The 8,224-nt window shown below is 37.6% G+C and overlaps 1 long non-coding RNA gene across 1 annotated transcript; it reads right to left on the bottom strand.

The window, feature by feature from the left end:
* Positions 1 to 5,427: 5,427 nt before the first annotated feature.
* On the bottom strand, positions 5,428 to 7,329 carry LOC109547646 (uncharacterized). Its single transcript, XR_002173539.2, has 3 exons — positions 7,241 to 7,329; positions 5,717 to 5,870; positions 5,428 to 5,589 (listed from the first exon to the last, which is right to left on the bottom strand). It is a non-coding gene; the product is annotated as an uncharacterized lncRNA (long non-coding RNA).
* Positions 7,330 to 8,224: the final 895 nt, after the last annotated feature.

Genomic DNA, 8,224 nt, shown 5'->3' with positions numbered 1-8,224 from the left:
GCCTTGTGGCCTGGACTGAGTGATGTAACATTTAATGAAGCCTAGGCATTCTTCTCTCATTGTCTGCTTTCAGGATGGGTGGGTGCCGGGGTTGGAACAGAGCCCCACTCTACAAAGAGAGGATGACTACTGCCTCATTGTTTCATGTGTTCCCAACTAACCTATACCCTACTTGAGCAGAATTCAATTTTATATTCCTTTTTTAACCGCTTACCATCCCTACCCAGTCGTACCTAGGAAAGCTTTCAGTATTTAATAGGTGCTGAGATTGATTTATTGGTCTCCACAAGTGACGAACTGCATGCTCTCATTATGTGAGTCACATTTATGAATTGTTAGAAAAATAATGACTAATTGTATTTTTGAAGACTAACATGAAACGTGGTGCTCTTGATTTAAAGACATTTATACAAAACTTTATTATGAAGGCAGTCTTTATTATGTGAGCAATCATGCACGGCTTAAAGCCTCCAAGTTATAATAACAAGAACATTAGGTTTATAGCATGAATATTAAAATATGTGAATTCTTTCATAATGCAAAGTAGTAAACACTTTTGAATTTAACTCTTTTCTTCTTACTCCCCCCAACTTCATTTGAATAAATTGTCACTTTAAATGTTTGTCTATAGTGGTGATCATTTTGTAAAGTGTAGAAATATTGAGTCACTTTGTTGTGTACCTGGAACTAACACAGTACTGTAGGTCAATTATACTTCAATAATGAAAAAAATGTTTGTCTATAATATTTTCCTTTTAGTACTACAGCTCCAGATAGGGAGTGTGTCATCATTTCAGACTTGTGTAGTATACATATGGTATCATTCTTCCCTGGAGTTTTAATATAAATAGTATTTATTGAAATAAATGTGAATTTTCAATCACAAACATTGATTGGATATCTTTCATTTTTCAGGAAATGTGTCAAACACTTTTGGCCATGAGAAAACATAAGGAAATAGGAAATTCATATTAAGATACAAGAGCAATTGGGGGAAAGAAGATTGCTAGTTCTTAAAGAAAGAAATTTTTCAAGAGTTGTTTTGTAAGTTAATGCATGGACCATTCAGCTCCCTTCAGTATGGCATGGGGTAAGTCCTAATTTCCATTCTGAAGGGCCCCTCCATCTGTAATTTCTCAATCAGGGTAGATGACTGGTTAACTTAGGTGATTAGAGAACACAGGCCTAGGGGTTTGTGGCTTCAGAGTTGACCTTGTTGCCAACTTCACTCATTTCAGTGATACAAAATATGCCCATCCCCTGTCCCCTAAGCCTACAGCAGTGCCACTCAAAGTGTGTTGGGTTTTTTTTCGGGGGGGGGGAGGGGAGGGCACTAATGGTCCATGGTACATAAAGTGACAGTAAGCATTGAGAAAGCACTTAGAAATTTTTATAGCAATTTACAGAGTAACTGCATGCATGTTGAATCTAATGGTAATTTAAGAATTTGAGTTCCAGTCTGGATATCTTTTAACTTCATTTTTCTACTGATTTTTAGTGTAGTTTATAAAAGTATTTGCTCACAATATGTTATAAAACAAAATAAACCTCTGACCATAGATAGTACGAGAAGAACTGGCATGAGATACATTGTCCTGGGTATAAGCACGTGCCTTAGAGGTAGAGTTCATGAGTTCAAGTGCCAATTCCATTGTTTTCTGGTGGTGAGACACTAGGCAAATTGCTTAACTTCTCTGTGCTCCACTTTTATTGTTTCATTATGGGATATCATTAGTATTACCACCTAGGATTATCTGAGAATCTAAAGTGCTTTAAACAGAGTCTGGTACATTGTGAGGCTCCTATTGTCCTCGGACACTAAGGGGACAAGGCTGTGGCAAGGTAGTTCAGCCATGACAAGAACTCAGGAGGGCGGAATCTAGGAAAAAGGTTCTGTCAGCCTAATGGATCCCGCAGTGATTCTCTCCAGAAAGAGACTTCTGATATGCTCAAGGGATCTAACCATTCAAAAAGTGTATCACAAGAGTTTAATAGTTTAATTACAGTCTGTCCTATCTCAGCTTGTCAATGGATGGTAACAAGGCTGTACAAAAGCTAACTAGGTCTAAGGTACAGAGGTGAATAACTATTTCTAACCCTTTTCCATATAATTCTTCTCCTCCTGATTCAGGTAGATGAACCACATATTATGTCCACACCCCCTCTCTATAGATGATGTGTTCAGTCCTTCCTTATACTTTTTCTCAATCTAAGAACTATGTCTCTATTCATTTATCTTAAGCTTGTTCTATGAAATAATTTAAGTGAGTGCAGGATATATTTGATTCCTATGTCATCCCCCCTCCCCTTCCTTCTTCTACTACTCATGGCCAATTACATCATCATCCCTCCAATGTATTGATACCTCTTTAATAGTAAGCACATTCAATTAAGGACTAAAATCTCATGCAATTCAGAGAAAAAAGCCAAGGCAAAGAACTGGAGGCTTTTAAAAATTTTTGGTTATTTGTCCAATTTCTGAGTTCTGGAGAGATGGAACTAATTGTTTATATATTTGAGTGATGTGTTTGGGTCTTGGTTTTTTTTTCTTCCAGCTCTGGATCCTGGGCAAATCACTGAAATCTGAGCCTCCATCTTCTCACTGATAAAATGACAATCATCCTAAATCACATGGCTCTTGCTAAGTCATAAGAGTCGCCATTTAATGAGAAGCTCTATATTCTAATAAGCGTGGGATTTAGATATAACACTTAAATTACATATGGATTTTAATCCAAACAATGACTTTAGGAAGGTGGGCATGATTATCCTCCAGTTTATAGACAGAGAAACTTTTGTGTTAAAAGAGCATTAATAATTAGTTCTAGGTAACACAACTAGTAAAGAGCAGAGCTGGGATTTGAATTGAGATCTCTGACTGAAAACCCGTATTTTTGCCATTATATCTTCAAAGAAGTTCATAGAAGTGAGTGTGTTTTGTAAACCAAGTTTTTAATAAATATCTCATAATCTCATCACTGATTCCCACTTCCAGAAAACTCCATTCCTACCCATAGCAGGTCGGTAGCATGATCTTCAAAGCCCAGGAACAATCAGTTCCAATTACTTTACTAGGCAGGAGGAGACACCTTGACACTGTTGTATTCCGCGGCAGCCATAACCGTTTGCCATTTTTAGCCTCCGATACCAATTGCTTCTCCTACGGTCATCTTCACTGGTGCGCCAGTTGCCAAAGCAGATCTGTCTCTTTGAGGCTTGCTTTTGCTCAAACTCTATGGGCTCATTTGATAAAGAGGCTGACTCCAAGCCATGCTTAATCTTTTGCTCCATGGGCTATGCTTGGGAGTTGGCTCACAAACTGCCCCTCAAAGGGAGGAGGGAAAGTGACAATAAAAGGAGAGCTATGGACTGTGAAACCTTGCCCGACAGGCTCTCTTTCCCGGGAATTAGCTAGGAAAGCAGAAATGTATGTTATTAGAGGGCAAGTGTCTGGCGTTGCAGCTCTCACTGGGCTCTGTCATTGGTAAGACTCCTTAATGGCTGAGCTTGGAAAGACTACACAACAGCTGTGCCTGGAGATAGCACACACTGAGTGTGATTAGGGTAATGTTTTCTTCATTGCTTAAGCAACAGAAGGAAAGAGCAGAGCTAATGCATCAGGCTTTCCTCTCAGGCATGGGGGGGACAAGAGGATGCCAGACAGCTACAAAATGGTAGATCCCTGTGATCCAGATATAATTGAGTTGTTCAGCCCATGCAAAATCAGAAGGGGGAAAAAATATATCACCTCCTCTTATAAAACAAACAAAAAAAAAACCCTCAGAATGATCTATACAGAAATCACGTGAAAACCATGGAGTTATTTATGGGATTGTGGTAGGAAAGTTAGAAAGTCTAATCCCTTTTTAGATCTGCCTGCCACTCTGTTTTTGTGTAACATTAAGAAATACATTATCCAGAACTGTGTCTCAGTTTTTTTATCTGTAAATTGGAGATAAGACACTTATTCTATCAACATCAGAGCCATTTTGTAAGAATCAAATACATTAATGGATCTGAAAGTGTTTTGAAATGTACCTATATATTATTGTATTCATTTTAGGAATTTGATGGTAAAGCATATTCAGTTTCTGACTGCATTAATACATAGGAGAAAATATCAGAAAACTCTTACGTGTATTGTGTCAGGAGTTTAAATATGAGCTTTTTTTTTTTTTTTCACGGGCCCAGCCGCTCCGCGGCATGTGGGATCTTCCCAGACCGGGGCACGAACCTGTGTCCCCTGCATCGGCAGGCAGACTCTCAACCACTGCGCCACCAGGGAAGCCCTAAAAATGAGCTCTTGAAAATCACACTTAGGTAACTACTTCTAAACCCTTCTTACATTTTTGTTTGTTTTGATTTTTACCTGCTCAGCTTCTTTTAAAAAGTGCTAATTACAGACAATGCTTTTCAGTGCTTTTCCCAAGAAAATGGCAATCGTCAGAACTATTCTAAAGGTAAAGAAAGCCTTGATTCTACTTTATGTGTGCCTCATCTGCCAGTGGAGGCATAATCAAGAAAAAATGCAAGAGTCAATTTTGATACACTCACATATATTTCTATGGCAATACAAACCCTCCCATATATATGCCCCAAGCCACGGCAGGAGTAAAAAGTCTACTCTGTGTTTCTTTTACTCTCAGTTCAAGACAACTGGATTACGTACCTGTTTGGTTTTTCATGTAACCTAAACTTAGTTTTGGATTTCTCTTCTTGGATGTCCTTGTCCTTTGCAAAGACACTTGACTTAAGGGCATCATATAAGTATTTTTGCCACATTATTGTTATGAACATTTTTTTTCCAAAAGGAAATAACACTGAAGGTCCACATTCCACTTGGTGTTTCTGGAGGGTGTTTTTGCATGAATTAGCATTTAAGTTGGTGAACTGAGTGAAGCAGATTACCCTCCCTACTGTGGGTGGGCCTTTCAAGTCAGCTGAAGGCCAGAATAGAACCAAAAGGCTGACCCTCCCCCAAGCACTCAAAATAAACCATCAACTCTTCTGAGTCTCCAGTTTGGCAACTCACCTTACAGATCTTGGGATTTGTTAGCCTCCGCAGTTGCATGAGCCAGTCAGCCAATTCCTTATAACGAATCAATCTCACATAAGTCCTGGGGATGTAACGTACAGCATGGTGACTATAGTTAATAATACTCTATTGTATATTTCTAAGAGAGGAAATCTTGAAAGTTAATCATCACAAGGAAAAACAATTTGTAACTAGGTGTGGCTGGATGTTAATTAGATTTATTAACAATATATACAAATATATACAATATATACAAATATTGACTCGTGTTGTACACCTGAAACTAATATAATGTTATATGTTAATTATAACCCCAATAAAAAAATCAATCTCTCTCTATATATAGATATAGGTATATGTGTATATATGTAATATAGTTTTACGTACACACATCCGTTTAGTTCTGTTTCTCTGGAGAACGCTGAAGAATACAGGCAGTTACATTTTGTATTTTTAGATTCCTTATGAGAGAAGGTAGGCCATTCCTCAATATTCCATTGTTTTCCATCTTCCAGTGTTTCCTGCACTGGTTTTCCATGTAAATTTCAGACTATCTTGGTTGGAAAAAAAAAGATATTACTGTGTGTGTGCATGTAAACACAGTTCATATACAGAGAATTTTTCCAATGTAAAGGATCTTCATTATATTTAAACTCACACTCTTTTATGTACGTCTCCTACCTGTTAGCTGTTTTCCTTCACTTTTGGTCAGTAATCCTTTTCTTGGCTAGTTTGCTGATGTTTTCCACCAAAGATATGCCACAAGATTGATGGCCTCAAACCTTCAACTTCAGCTTTCCTCCTTTTGCAAGTTAAGATTGGGTTTGGGTCAACTCTGGGTCAAAAATATATTAGGTTAGTCTTTTCAGATTGTGTTTAGATCCATATATCAAGAACATACTAAAATTGAGATGGCTTCCTTGGCTGCCCTATCAAACCATTCGACCTTTTAAGATTCTTTTTCCAGTTTTGGTTTCCTCTTTGCACTCTGCCTACACAGTTTCTGTTGAAAGTGCAAAAGGAAATCATTTCTTAAAACCTCAAAGCGCTACACTTATTTCATTTTTTTAAATTTCATTTTTATTACAGAAATCAAAGTGCTCCAAACAATTTTGGAGCACTTACGTAGTAGTATGTTAGCAAGAACACTGTGCTGGAGTCAAACCACTCTTAAGGTGCTAGAGTCCTAGCTTGGAGCTGTGTTACTTTAGGTAAATCACTGAACTTCTCTGACGAAAATTGCACTGCCTACCTTAATGGAACTGAGGAACAGATGATATTGGATTTGGAAAATTAATTTGTAAGCTGTCAATGAATATCATAGTGTATTAAATTTTTCTTCATTTCCTAAATAAATAAATTTCCTAAATAAATGGTACTTGATTTGTAGTCTACCTATCTACCACTTTCCATTTTCACATTAAATCAAAATTATAATCTCTTATATCCTTGGTGTTGGATAGTGAATAGACACACTGAAACCTCTAAGCATATCTGGTCTAGGTGTTTCCCAATGTCCTCTTGTATATGAAAATATATAATGTAATTTCATTGGAATTTACAATTAAAATATTACCTGGAAGTTTCATACCAAGGACATGAGGTCTCCCCATTCCATATTTCTTTTAGTGGGACTGGTTTGATCCTATTATCTCAGCACCTCTTGTGGTGATAAACTGATACCCACAGAGAGGACCCAAGTTTTCATAGGATAGATAAGGTATATTAAAGACAGAAAGTAAAGCTGCAAGACTGTAAATAATTTAACCTAGAAATGCTAAGCTTGGAAAGCAATTAATTATAGACAAAAATTTATAAAAAGAAAAGAATGATTTAGTTGAATGAATGATGGAAAAAATCTAGAGATCTGGGTTCTAACCCTGTCTATACCATGAAATAGCACTAGGATTTTAGGTACATTTTTTAGCTCAGATTCAGAGTTTTCATCTGTTTAAAAAATAATGAAGATGTCCGTACCAGAAGATCTTTAAGAAACTTCCTAGCACTAACTCTCTGATTCTGCCCCTCTCCTCAAGGCTCTAGCTCCCAGGACAGCCACCATGCTATCATAACAGCAGCTTCCTCTTTGTCTCTCATATTCCAACCTCCAGATAAGCTTATGTGGAAACTGAAAGAATTGCCCTCTCCAGCAGAAAATATATTATAATCCATTCAATCATTCACAATAAAAAATATGGCACCTACCTTCACAAAGCTTCTTTTATTGCTACCATTTAAAGGTTAGTTCTGATCCAGGAGCCTGTCAATTTGAACATCAACTGGATCCTGTTGATAACAAAAAATACAATTATTAAGATTGATAGTAACTTCCATTTATTGAGCACTTATTATACTCCACACTTAACATTCTTATCTCACTAAAACTTCACAACAATGCTGTAAAATAGGCACTATTACCATGTTTGAGATGAGGACCCTGAAGTTAACATGGTCAAATCAGACGGGTGGTAAGCACATCTCCTTCCAGATGGCTCCTTTGATGGGTCTTTCTGTTATCTAACAGTCATCTAAATTCAACAGCAACATTCACATGAAAGCCAACGTGTGAATGTCTTATTCTTGATCTACTGTGCATCTTTAGTTTTTCTTTCTTTGAAACAGGAACACTGAAGTTCATGTAAACCTCACACGGACACTGTGAAGGTAATATGTGACACAACAAGCAGACTTCAATCATAGATACTGCCAAGTTGTCTTTATTTTATTTTATTTTTTATTTATTTATTTTTTTTGCGGTACACGGGCCTCTCACTGTTGTGGCCTCTCCCATTGCAGAGTGCAGGCTCCGGACGCGCAGGCTCAGCGGCCATGGCTTACGGGCCCAGCCGCTCCGCGGCATGTGGGATCCTCCCGGACCGGGGCACGAACCCATGTCCCCTGCACCGGCAGGTAGACTCTCAACCACTGAGCCACCAGGGAAGCCCTATTTTATTTTTTAAAAATTTTAATTTTATATTGGAGTGAAGTTGATTTACAGTGTTGTGTTAGTCTCAGGTGTACAGCAAAGTGATTTAGTTATACATATACATATATCCATTCTTTTTCAGATTCTTTTCCCATCTAGGTTATTACAGACTATGAGTAGAGTTCCCTGTGCTATACAGTAGGTCCTTGTTGATTATTTTATATATAGTAGTGTGTGTATGTTAATCCCAACCTCCTAATTTA

The sequence above is a fragment of the Tursiops truncatus genome, chromosome 21, assembly GCF_011762595.2.
Source record: "Tursiops truncatus isolate mTurTru1 chromosome 21, mTurTru1.mat.Y, whole genome shotgun sequence".
Classification (NCBI taxonomy): Eukaryota; Metazoa; Chordata; class Mammalia; order Artiodactyla; family Delphinidae; genus Tursiops; species Tursiops truncatus.
This window is presented reverse-complemented; position numbering and strand designations above follow the sequence as displayed.